This window comes from Delphinus delphis, chromosome 5, assembly GCF_949987515.2.
Source record: "Delphinus delphis chromosome 5, mDelDel1.2, whole genome shotgun sequence".
Taxonomy (NCBI): Eukaryota; Metazoa; Chordata; class Mammalia; order Artiodactyla; family Delphinidae; genus Delphinus; species Delphinus delphis.
The window spans coordinates 8,144,832-8,158,608 of NC_082687.1; the positions used below are offsets into that span (position 1 = coordinate 8,144,832).

At 42.5% G+C, this 13,777-nt stretch overlaps 1 protein-coding gene across 7 annotated transcripts in view; it reads left to right on the top strand.

The window, feature by feature from the left end:
* Positions 1 to 13,777, top strand: part of HERC3 (HECT and RLD domain containing E3 ubiquitin protein ligase 3) — a 192,953-nt gene that overhangs the window by 26,937 nt on the left and 152,239 nt on the right. For all 7 annotated transcript variants that reach the window (XR_009519485.2, XM_069540670.1, XM_069540672.1 and 4 more), the window contains one exon: positions 9,826 to 9,867. The gene's annotated coding sequence lies outside the window, so the exon portion shown is untranslated. The remainder of the gene's footprint in view (positions 1 to 9,825; positions 9,868 to 13,777) is intronic.

A 13,777-nucleotide genomic window follows, 5' to 3' on the forward strand; every position in this document is an offset into this window, starting at 1 on the left:
AAAATAGGCAGAATACAAGTAATATAGCTAGTGACAGTAATAAGGTTATAAGTAAGTATTTAAGCTAAGAACTTCCATTAGGTTTGGCCCAGTGTTTCCCCAGGTCATCTGACTAATCTGTTCTACGCCAATCGCTATCTTTAAGGAAAATGATATATTGGCATTGTACATAAAGTTTACTAAAGACGTCTGCATGTACAAGATGAGTGGTGGGTCGTCATGACCCCTTACAGGATCAAAAAAAGAATGTTATCTTCTAAGGAGTTACATGGCTTGCGCCAGAAGGAGAAAAACACAGTCTTTGTGGTTGAGCAGGTATTTCTGCCACTGGGGAGGTCTGGTTAATGCATAATGCAGATGCACAGTGCACGCTAGACGGGAGGGTGGAGGCCAAAATGAGCAGAGAAAATTTTTATGTTTAAATTTTTCTTGTCTCGCCTTAAAATGTGAGTTTTATTTCATCAATGAGCATAAGGAGAGAGGAGAATTCTAGTAAATGTTACTCTGTGGGAAATTGGTGACTTGTTCAGCTCCAGTGGGACACCTCCTAGTTTGGTAAACTTATCTAGATGAGAAAATAAAGTAGGCTGACAAATTAGATGTAGTGAATATGAGTAGGAGCCCCCAGTTTGTACTGATAATTGAATTGGATTTGGGGAGATGGGTCAGAAGAGAGTTCAAAGTCAAAGTCAAAGGGGAGGCTGGGAGCTTTGAAACTGATGATATTGGAAGGTGTGAAAGTATGAACAGAGGACCCTGGTTATTCTTCCTTTGTTGATGCAGACTTTCCGCACAGCAGCTCCTTGGTGTGATACATACAATCTTTCTAGCCTTATCAAACATCATGCCATTTTCCAATATTCTTTAATGAAAGATGAAGCGATCTGGGTAGCAGCAGTTGTGTTACATAAGAGGTGCCCTAGAACTTCTAAACTGCGAGCGTCATTGTGAAAAGCAATAATTTTGAATTTTAGCACCCTTTAGCTGTCCAGATGCTTTTTGCAAACATTTGCAGTAGTGGATTAAAACATGAATAAAATGGTACTAAACCCTAATAGCTCTAAAACCACACTTTTTTGCAGAATTAACTGGACCAAATACTCATATTTTGGAAGAATTAGTTGGTTGAGACCAACCTTTACAAAGGAAATAAGTAATTTAGTTACAGTCTATCAACATTTATGAGTGCCTGTTACGTGCACATAATCACTGTGGTGAGAGCTATAGAACAGACGTTCTTCAACGACTTCCTTTTCTAAAACCTCCCCATCAGATCAGTGACAAATCCTCTAACTTCTGCCTGTTTATCCTAGCCTTGATCTGGATCCTCACTTGCACTCAGTTGCACTTCGTTACTGATCTTGCTTGCCCCTCCTTCTGCAGTCCATCCTCCATCCCGCCACCGCAGCCGTCTTTCTAAAACACCAGTTAGCGTCACGTTGCCTGCCCGCCTACATTTCTTCAGTCGTGTCCTAGAACCTCCAGGGTTAATTTCAACCTCCTGTACATGGCACAAGCCCTACGTATTCTCATCTTAGTTTCTCGAGCTTTATTTCTCACCACTTGTTCTCAGGTAACTCATCATCACACATAGCGAGCTATTTGCAGTTTTGCAAAATGACTTTACACCTCTCCCTTCCCTCTGTGTATCCTCTCCAGGTTCATTTCATCTGGGAAGTGCCCACCTCTTCTTTTCCCCACCCATCCTTACCTTTTGGTCCTTTTTCTTTCTTTCCCCAAACTAGGTTAACCACATCTTCCCTGGACAACTATAGCACTTGTTTATACCACTGTTTTAATGCTTTCCATATTGACTTTTAATAGGTTTAACTGTTTACATTGATCACTGGACTAGAAGTTACTTAAATGCAAGAGATATTTCTTTCCTTTCTATTTCCTTAGTAGTTGGCACAGTGCCTGGCTCATATCATGGACTCATTCAGTGGTCATACATGCAATCACATCTACCTCCTAATATCTCTCATATAGGTCTTCTCTGCTTCATTTCTGCTGCCGTTGTCCTAACTCAGGTCCTTGTTGGTCATCTGGATTCCTAAAACAATCTGTATCACCACTGTTTTTAGTCCTTCCCAGGGCCAATTAATTCTTCGTACTGTCACTACTAACATAATACTTTGAATACATAGATCTGATTGTTTCACTGAAGTATCTGTGTCTCCTCATTATATTAAGAATAAAGTCTAAAGAAGCCAAACTCGGGCTTCCCTGGTGGCGCAGTGGTTGAGAGTCCGCCTGCCGATGCAGGGGACACGGGTTCGTGCCCCGGTCCGGGAAGATCCCACGTGCCGCGGAGTGGCTGGGCCCGTGAGCCATGGCCGCTGAGCCTGCACATCCGGAGCCTGTGCTCTGCAACGGGAGAGGCCACAGCAGTGAGGGGCCCGCGTACCGCAAAAAACAAAACAAAATAAAATAAAATAATAAAAAAATTAAAATGCCAAACTCATAGAAACAAAGAGTAGAATGGTGATTATCAGAGGTTGGGGCGGTGGAGAAAATGGGGAGATGTTGATCACAGAGAACAAACTTCCAGTTGGAAGATGGATAAGTTCTAGGGATCTAATGGACAACATTGTGATTGTAGATAACAGTGCTGTACTTTATACTTGAAAGTTGCTGAGAGAGTGAATCTTAAATGATCTCACTACAAAAAAAGAATGGTAATTACGTGACATGATGGAGGTGTTAGCTAACCCTGTGGTGGTAATCACTTTGCAATATATAAGTGTGTAAAAACAACACGTGTTACACCTTAAACGTACACAGTGTTATATGTCAATTGTATTTCGATAAAATTGGGGGAAGAAACGGATAAAGTCCAATTCTTTAGCAAAGCGTCTAAAGGTGTCCGGGATAGGGGTCTTCTCTCCTTTTCGAGTCTCAGCATCCACCCCGACTCATCCTCAGCCCAGCCACGTGCTGCACTCCGAAAGTGCCTTGTCCTCTAGCCTCTGTTCCTTTGCACACTTGGTTAACTCTACTACTGCTCTCTTCTCCCACCCCACAACTGATAACCCCTAATCATCCCTTATAAGATACATCCCTTTAGAAGTACTTGCTGCTGCATGCAATCCACCCTTGTCCCCATGTACCGTACTGTAACGGTTGCCCTTCCAGGCTTTCTCCTGTACCATTCTGTAATGACAGGGATTTTGTCCTGTTCATTTGTCCAATTGCTGATCAATAAATATTTGTTAGACAAGTAAGTGAAGGGCGTATTTGATACAACTCGATATATTAAACTGGAATTTTATGTACTTCTGCGTTTCTAGTGATAATTGCTTTAAAAGACTTTCTGTTGGTCTACGAACTCCCAATGGGTTTTTGGCTCTCAGTTAAACAACAGCTCAGAACAGAAGTGTCATATTCATATTCATTCCAGGAAACAGTTTTTGAATACTGGCTATGTGCCAGCTAACGCACTATATTGCTAGGGTTGATTTTGTTTTCCTTAGCTGTACAGTCTTGAAATTATTCCTGTTAAACTTCCTCTGACCATCTACTTATTATAGTGATTTTGGATTTTCTTTGTTTAAAACATTAGGAACCCTATCAGCCTAGTGTTTAACTACTGGCTATTGCACTATTTCAGTTTCAGCACAAAAGTATTAAATGACGTTAGCAAAGGAGTGACCTCTGGTTACTGCCTTTTGATCCCTCCTGCCAGTACGACAGTAAATCAGTGACTGTTTCTGTGCTTTAATTTCTAATCTGTTATGTTTCTACTTAGTAATATCACCAACATGTTGTTTTCTTCCTTTCTTTTTAAAATTTCGTAATAATATTACATAATTTCCTTACCAAATTTAAACAGGAAGTTTTCTTTTTTTAAATTTTTTTTAAATTATAAAAGTATCTTTATTGGAGTATAATTGCTTTACAATGTTGTGTTAGTTTCTGCTGTACAACAAAGTGAATCAGCTATACATATACATATATGCCCATATCCCCTCCCTCTTGCATCTCCCTCCCTCTCACCCTTCCTGTCCCACCCCTCTAGGTGGACACAAAGCACTGAGCTGATCTCCCTGTGCTAGGCGGCTGCTTCCCACTAGCTATCTATTTTACATTTGGTAATGTATATATGTCCATGCCACTCTCTCACTTCGTCCCAGCTTCCCCTTCCCCCTGTGTTCTCAAGTCCGTTCTCTACGTTTCCGTCTTTATTCCTGCTCTTCTACTAGGTTCATCAGTACCGGTTTTTTAGATTCCATATATGTGCGTTAGCATACGGTATTTGTTTTTCTCTCTCTGACTTACTTCACTCTGTATGACAGACTCTAGGTCCATCCACCTCATTACAAATAACTCAATTTTGTTCCTTTTAATTTTTTTATTATTATTTTTTAACATCTTTATTGGAGTATAACTGCTTTACAATGCTGTGTTAGTTTCTGCTGTATAACAAAGTGAATCAGCTATACATACACATATATCCCCATATCTCCTCCCTCTTGTGTCTCCCTCCCACCCTCCCTATCCCAGCCCTCTAGGTGGTCACAAAGCACCGAGCTGGTCTCCCTGTGCTATGAGGCTGCTTCCCACTAGCTATCTGTTTTATGTTTGGTAGTGTATATATGTCCATGCCACTCTCTCACTTCATCCCAGCTTACCCTCCCCTCCCCGTGTCCTCAAGTCCATTCTCTACGTTTTTGTTCATGTCCTGCCACTAGATTCTTCATAACCTTTTTTTTTCTTTTTTTTTTTATATTCCATATATATGTATTAGCATATGGTATTTGTTTTTCTCTTTCTGACTTACTTCACTCTGTATGACAGACTCTAGGTCCATCCACCTCACTACAAATAACTCAATTTCATTTCTTTTTATGGCTGAGTAATATTCCATTGTATATATGTGCCACATCTTCTTTATCCATTCATCTGTCGATGGACACTTAGCTTGCTTCCATGTCCTAAACAGGAAGTTTTCTTTGCTAGGAGTTGCCAGTCTCCATTAGATGTTGGTGCTTATCCAGAAAATCTGCAGCAATATTTCGAATTAAGTGATGGTTTTCTTTTTAAGTGGAAACTGTTAACTTTGGCTGACTTTTTGGTAATCAAAGGACAAGAAGATCTGAGTTCTTATTTAACAAAAATAAAATAGTATTGATTTCCATCTTATTAAATATAATGGGCAAGTGTTTCTATTTTTACTATGTTTCTAGTTATTTTTCTTACCCATTGATATGAGACCTACATTTTGGACACGGATCCACAAGCAATTCATCAAATTGCCCAATTGTTTCATGGCTCTATTAAATATTTATATTGTAATAAGTATAGTATACCTGACTCAGGAACACCACTGACTGAATGGATTTTTGAAGAAAGTGCTTGTTGTAGTTTCCTAGGGCTACTGTAACAAGGGGTCACAAATTGAATGACACAAACAACAGAAGTGTACCGTCTCACAGTTCTGGAGGCTAGAAGTCTAAGATCAGGGTGTTGGCAGGGTTCGTTCATTCTGAGGGATGTGAAGGAATATCTGTTCCACACCTCTCACATGATTTCTAGTAGCCTGAAGCATTCCTTGGCTTGTAGATGGTGTTCTCCCTGAGTCTTCATGTTATCTTCCCTCTGTACATATCTCTGCATCCCAATTTCCCCTTTTTATAAGGACACAGTCGTATTGGGTTAGGGCCCACCGTAACGACTTCATCTTAACTTGAATATCTGAAAAGGCCCTATTTCTGAATAAGGCTACATTCACAGGTACTGGAGGGTTAGGACTTCAACATATATTTTAAGAATACATTTTAAAGACTATTATTATAAAAAGTGGGAATAACAGAAGATAGCTCTTCCTTTATATTTCCCAAGTTCTGTGAATTGTAGTGTCTAAATCCTACTCATCTCAGCACTTTGTCTCCTCAGTTCTAAACAGAGTTCCTTTACTCAGTAAAGGTTTGTGGAATGAGTGAAGGATATTTTTCTGAAAGTATGAGGCACAGTGTACACTCCTAGATTGCCAGTGATATGGTTTAGAAAACTTCGGTAATTATTTCAAGATACCAACATATTTCAGGTTTGTTTTTAGTACCGGATCTCTATTTAATAATGAAATTGACATTCAAGGAGATGTAGTTAATGTTTAAGGGTACAATTCACAACCCTGCCACCATACTGTACCATCCTTTGCTTAGTGAGTTTATTGGTAGATTATATAGCTTCAAGAGTAAGGCAGCAGGGTATGCCTCGTGGAAACCAGCTGATTTGCTTTCTTCATGGTTATAGACTACTTACACTAACCAGTCATCTGAAATGTGGGTCCTGCAAAGGGACAAGGAAGGTGGTGAAAAGGAGTACAGATAGTCCAGCACCAGCCAGCTATCACCATTGGGAGAAATAACCCTCCAAGTCTTCTCTCTGCTTCTACCAATGCCATTTTTGCCTTTAAAGAACTCTATCATAATGCTGTCATCATAATATTCTGAAATAACATGACTTCGGTGCTCCAGATTTACTATATTGGAGTGACTTAAGTACTGGGAAGCTGATTCCGATGGCTTCAACATCAAAGAGTCACAGGATCCCAGAACTTTGAACTAGACGTAACCTTACGCATCTGTTGGTTCAAAGTTCCAACGTAGTGCACAGAACTTTCCACAGCATCTTGCAAATGCTATTTGTGCTATTCTAAATATGAAGAAATAAAATGTAACTGACATCTTATGATAGAATATCAAGTAATAAATACTCAGTATAAAGATAAAAATATGCTGACTTTACACTCAAGAATTTATGCATGTTTCCGTTAAAAAAAATGGAAGGCTTTGATGTTCCAACTGCTGTTTTAGGTGCTTGGGTCCAACATTGACCAAGACAGACACACTGACTCGCTTTTCTAGGAGTTTACTCACTTTTCTAGGAGTCCCTCAGGAAATGAACATTCAATTTCAGTAAAGTGTGGAAAGAGCTACAAATGGGGAACTTAGGAGTTTGACAGAAGCACGTAGCAGGACTCTTATATTATTCTGGAGTAAGACAAGTTTCCATGATGAAACGATGTTTATGTCAAGATTGTAAGGTTGACGAATTAAGATTGGGGGGAGGTGGAGAAAAGTGTTCCCAGCAAAAGCTACAGTACACATCAAAGTCCGGAGCTCAGAGAGAGTATGTTAATGATGATTCTTGTAAAGCATATAGCAAGTTAATTCATATTCTATTTATCTTACTCAATTACAGTGCAACTCATAGTCATGAACAGAGCTATATAGATAGAGAACACTTTCTTTTCAATAATTTAATTGTGAATCATCTTCTATTCCTTTCTTTTTTTTTTTTTTTTTTTGTGGTACGCGGGCCTCTCACTGCTGTGGCCTCTCCCGTTGTGGAGCACAGGCTCCGGACGCGCAGGCTCAGCGGCCATGGCTCACGGGCCCAGCCACTCCGCGGCATGTGGGATCTTCCCGGACCGGGGCACGAACCCGTGTCCCCTGCATTGGCAGGCGGACTCTCAACCACTGCGCCACCAGGGAAGCCCTTCCTTTCATTTTTTTACACCTTTCTCTTTCCATCATCTCAATGAAATTTCTCAGTGACAGCCAGTGGTTCAAGGTCCCTCAGTTCAGGGTTGGTTGTATTAAAACTTTTATTTATTTCCTGAGCATGAGCCCTGTGTTACCTCATATAATTCTCAGAACAATCTTGCCAGCAAGTGTCAATATCTGCAACTTGCATATGGAGAAACTGAGCCTCAAAGAAGTTAAATGGTATGTCCCAGTTCACAGATGGCTAGGATACCAGCTTCTGTCTGTCTGCCTCCCTAGCCCATTCTCTTTCCACCTGGCTCTACTGCCTGTAAATTACAGAGTGGACGGTGAGAGGCCTTGTTTGAGACATGAATTAAGCTTTTCGAAATTGAAAGCCTTCAATTGCAAATGTCGAGACTTCTCTTTTTTATTCTCCCCTCATTCTAGGAAGTCTTCACTCCATTCTCCTATCCACATGACTGCCTTTGAAAAACTCATCTCTACTAAAGGAAACTCGAGATTCCTTAAGCCCCCAGTGGCTGGGTTTCCCTGCTTTAATATTTGAAAATGTACACCATCAGGAAATTTGTTCCTTTATATAAATTCATTCCTTTATGCTTCAGTTTAAAACAAATGTCTCATTGATATACTCCAGAGCAGGGAAAGAACAGAGAGGAAAGGGAACTAATAATTCAGAGCCCCAGTGCCAGGACCTATGTTAGACCCTTTAAAGACATTAGCTCGTTTCATCCTCAGCATAAACTGTAGGGTGGATATTATAATTCCCACTTAACAAGGAAACATTGGCACAGCTGCCTTAGCTGCAGAGCTAGGACTTGAACTCTCATTTGTAGGTATCCGAAGTCCATGATTTTTCTACTACACTATGCTGCGCTATGCTGATCATTCATTTATTTCTTTCAAGATTTTTTTTGGCCGTGCTGCGTGGTATGCGGGATCTTAGTTCCCCAACCAGGAATCGAACCTGAGCCCCCTGCAGTGGAAGCGCAGAGTCTTTTATTTATTTATTTATATCTTTGGCTGCGTTGGGTCTTCGTTGCTGCATGCAGGCTTTCTCTAGTCGCGGTGAGCGGGGGCTACTCTTTGTTGTGGTGAGCGGGCTTCTAATTGCGGTGGCTTCTCTTGTTGTGGAGCACGGGCTCCAGGTGCGTGGTCTTCAGTAGTTGTGGCTCGTGGGCTCAGTAGTTGTGGCTCACAGGCTCTAGAGCTCAGGCTCAGTAGTTGTGGCGCACAGGCTTAGTTGCTCCGCAGCATGTGGAATCTTCCCGGACCAGGGCTCGAACCCGTGTCCCCTGCATTGGCAGGCAGATTCTTAACCACTGCGCCACCAGGGATGTCCCGGAAGCACAGAGTCTTAACCACTGGACTGCCAGGGAAGTCCCTCAAGATTTTCACTGAGAGATTCCATGTGGTATCACTGAGAATATTAAGATGAGAATTGAACTCACTATTTAAGAAGACCCTTATTTTCTAATTGGCTCTGTATTGCTCATTGGTAATTTCTTGCATTAGGGCCTGGTGTGTAATAGGAACCTGAATATTTGATACATTACATGCTTATTTAATTTTTCACCCCAGAATATGTCCACTTGTCACCAGTATATATGCACTTTGTAGCATTTAACTTTTCATCCTAAGTATACTACTTTGAATTTACTCTCATTATTTATTTGTCCCCACTGGATGCAGTCATATATCCCGGAACCCATGAAAGTCACTGTGTGTGTTCCCTGAACCTTGATTCTCTGCTCTCCAGGCCGTGCACATGTGTTCTCCCGGCCCTATGGATTTGGCCAGAAGGATCTTGAAGGGGATGGGCCTGGCGGCGCTCGTTGGCATGCCCGCTGCTTGCCTTTGGGGATTGGGTGGTCCTGCGCTTGTAGGACTGCGCATGCGTCTAGGACGCAGGTGCGGTGAAGCGGCAGGTGGCGAGGGGCTGCGGAAGTTCAGCTCCCCGCTGGTTCCTCTACCGGCTATCATGCTGCTCCCCTCATTTAACTTTGAGTGGGTGGAAACACGTCTGTGTCCAGTGTAGTGCCCGCTTCTCGCTATTTTGTTCTTTAGACTTTTCCATCTCCACATCGCACCTCTCCAGAGTGGCGGAGAGGCAGGGGAAAGGAGGCAAAGCCGAGGCCTGCAGGTGCTGGAGAACCATTAGGGCTTTTCGTTTTCTTTAGAGCAGTGGTAGCCTTTGTGCACTTTGAATGTCCTTGTCTCTAAACTGAGCAGCAAACGTAGAAACTACCTTGGTTTGAAAACATTTTCCAAAGGTTTCTTCTGAACTCTCATTCACTCTTTTGTTTTTTCCCAGGTCCTGGAAGGATGACCTTGGTGTGAAAACTGGAGGGCTCAGGTACGAAGTCTCAGATATATCTAACCAAAGCTTTGACACATGCAAGTGTTTAATGGCCTTTGACATCCTCAGGCTTGGGACCTATGTTGGTCCCCAAATCTGCCATCTTTAACAATAACATTTAGGAATCTCCAGCAACCTATGCTTGTGCTGTAATCTGGCTCCAGTTTGAATATACTTTAGATGCAATTTTTCTGTATAGAGATATTTATCAGGGACTACTTTATTCCACCTAAACCAAATGAAAAACACGAAAAATCTGTGAACTGGTATTGTTAAAATTAAATACAAAATGGAGACCAGATTTGTAAATTCCGTGGCAGACAAAACCATTTAAGCCACAGAAGCAAAACTAAATGGAGGGCTTCCCTGGTGGCGCAGTGGTTGAGAGTCCGTCTGCCGATGCAGGGGACACGGGTTTGTGCCCCGGACTGGGAGGATCCTACATGCCGCGGAGCGGCTGGGCCCGTGAGCCATGGCTGCTGAGCCTGCGCGTCCGGAGCCTGTGCTCCGCAACGGGAGAGCCCACAACAGTGAGAGGCCCGCGTACCGCAAAAAAAAAAAAAAAAAAAAGCTAAATGGAGATTATTTCATGAACATAGGTTATTTCTCGTGAATGCCTCTGATAATCATAAAAGAAATGTGTTGTCTTCCTAAATATGTTATCAGATAATCACTTTTAACCAACCCCCTACCATCTGGAAACCCCCATTGAAATAACCAATCATTGTAAAAGTTAAACGACTTCCTTATTTTCATTTTAGAAATCATCCTGTAACATCACGTCCTTGAGCTTCATATCAGTTTTAAAGTTGAAACCTCCCACTTCTCAAACTGTTCTTATATGCACAGTAACTCTTACTAAATACTATTTACTGATCTGGTGGTTTTAATTTTGCTATTTCTGGATTTTTGACAGTGTTATGGGCTGAATTGTGTCCTTCTAAAACTTACATGTTGAAGCCCTGATTCTTAGTACCTCAGAATGTGATTCTATTTGGAGACAGGATCTTTTTTTTTATTTTTGCGGTACGCGGGCCTCTCGCTGCTGTGGCCTCTCCCGTTGCGGAGCACAGGCTCTGGACGCGCAGGCTCAGCGGCCATGGCTCACGGGCCCAGCCGCTCCGCGGCATGTGGGATCTTCCCGGACCGGGGCACGAACCCGTGTCCCCTGCATCGGCAGGCGGACTCTCAACCACTGTGCCACCCGGGAAGCCTGAGACAGGATCTTTAAAGAGACAGTCGAGTTAAAATGGGGTCATTAGAGAGGGCCCTAATCCAATCTGACTCGTGTCCTCATAAGAAGAGGAAATTGGGACAGAGATGCACAGAGAGGGAAGACCATGTGAAGACACAGGGATAAGACGGCCAGCTGCAAGCCAAGCAGAGAGACGTCAGAAGACACCAGCCCTGCCAACCACTTGGTCTCAGACTTCTAACCTCCAGAACTGTAAGAAGACAAATTTTTGTTGTATAAACCACTCTGTCTGTGGTACGTTGTTATGGCAGCCCTAGCAAACTAATACAGTTGGTTTCCAAGTATGTGCTGAAAGGGCTGTGTTTCCAGTTAGACACATTCAATTTAGATAAGATAGTACCGCACCAAAGAAGAAATCCTCTAAAACAATTGATTTTGACAATGTAGTTTTCCTGATAGTATCAATTCTACTGTACCAAGGAATAAGCGCTTGGAAATTCAGGGTTATGGCTGCCGTTCAGCTAGCGGCAGTTAATGGAGTATATGTGGCCTCAAGCCATCTTCTAACCAAAAATTGATTTATCAGTATGTAAAAGTGGTAAAGCTCTTCTCCTTCATGAAGACTGTCATTAAAGTTACATAAACGGGGACATTTTAACCACAACCTCTACAATCGAAATAAGGTCGGGGGACTTCCCTGGTGGTCCACCGGTTAAGACTCCGTGCTCCCAATGCAGGGGCCCTGGGTTCCACCCCTGGTCACAGAACTAGATCCCCCATGCTGCAACTGAAGATCCTTTCAGTTGCAGCGGCACGCTGCAACGAAGCGTGCCGTTGCACGCGGCAACGAAGATCCTGCGTGCCTCAAAGAGCACCCGGTGCAGCCAAATAAATAAGTAAATATTTAAAAAAAAAAGTCAGTAATTTGATATTGTGTTTTGAAAAATTATATTTTGGCAATACTTGTGGGGCATCGGATGCAAAAAGTATGGGGCAGGACTATTTAGGGAGAAAAAGAACAGAAACAGTGTTCACCGGATTTTAATTAAAACATCGTTTATTGAGTATTGCACTTTACTGGAGTGAAAGAGATGTATATGTTATGAAAACTAATTTAAGACTGCTTTTTGCTCACAGAGAGAAACAGCTGGGTTTCAGCAGTTGTGTATATTCAAGATCAGTCTTCACTGAGAAAAAGAGACTCTATAGCCATTTGGGGAAGAAAATGAAAAGTTAGCTTACTCATCCGTCGTTAGAAAACATTCTTTGTGTGCGCACGGAATATGAATCTCGTCAGGTTGATCACACAGCCACGTCCAGTTCTTAGGAAGCTTAATCTCTGGATGAGACGCCATTTTTAGTTGACTATTTTAGACCCCAAATTAGAAATTTGTACAATATAACCATTTATTCACGCTGCTACCAGGCAGCATCCCTAAAGACCTGTGAACCATGGACTGCGCGCTTATGCTGATTTCCGGAATTCTGGGCAATTCTGGGAGAGGATGATAGGATGGAGACCCAAAGGGTGCAGAGCTTCCCTTCCCACATCTTTGCAGGGATTTGAAATCTAATTCTAGCAACTCTGAGTATCTGAGAAAAGGAAAGTCCTCACTACAGATTTATTGATTGCCCCAGAGGAGATGCCATGCCCTTTCCAACACAAATGAGCAGGCATAAAGAGAAGGTAATGATTTTAAAGGACACTTGACTTGCAGCCCTGGCAGCCTTTGCTAGCTGTCAGCGAAAACACTTGTGTTGTTCCAGAAACCGTGGCAACCTCAAACTCCCCCTCCAGAATGGTTGAATTTCGGAATCTCTTCACCGTCCACCAGAAGGAATTTCCACCATCCGTGAAGCAACAAGACACAACTGAAGAATGAAAATAGTTGACAGATCACTGACATTAATCACTAAGCTATTAACATGTACACCTGTATGACCCTTTATAAATTGCAGGGCGCTTTCCCCGTTTAATCCTGCCTCTCTCCCTGATTCACCTATATTACCTGATGGTTTCTTCCTATAGCTTTAACCTCAGGCAACTGAAGAGTCTATGTTGACCAAGGCAGTGGTAGAGTTGCAGCACCTGACCCATCAGCTGCGGCCTGGCATTCACTTCAGTGCTTTCAGTTAGACTCTGAAGCGTCTGGGTTGAGCCACAGCCTTTCTCCACTTCCCTCCACGTTGGCCTAGACCCATGGCTTCTGCCCCATTTTCTTCTTAAGTGTTTTGATTAACCTGAATCCCATCCACTTGGCCGAGACCTTGATTGATCTAGAAACACCTGCCCCAGTGGGTGGTTTCTGTTCCCGTGCCCCACAGCAAGATACAAAGTGTATCTTGCTTTTCTTGTGGGACTGACCAGCCGTAGATGGACGCTGCCCTTCATCAAGCCTGAAATGGTTATGCCCCTTGGTCCACAGTGTTTGGGGTTAACACTGCCTTACCCTCAGGGATAAACCCTGTAATATAGCCAGTTCCTCTGGTTCTGCGCTCTCCCAGCCCAGGCTTCCACCCGCCTCCCTAGGGAGCCCTCTAAAAGTTCATGACTTCTCACCAGTCAAGGGAGGGAGGCAGTTAACCTTCTGCTTTGGTTTTTGTTGCTTGTTTGTGTTAAAATGTTATTTTGATCTTCCAAATAATTTATGTAGCAAGCAGGGTATATATTTTAATCCCATTTGAGCAAAGCACCCCAGTGACTTTCCCTAA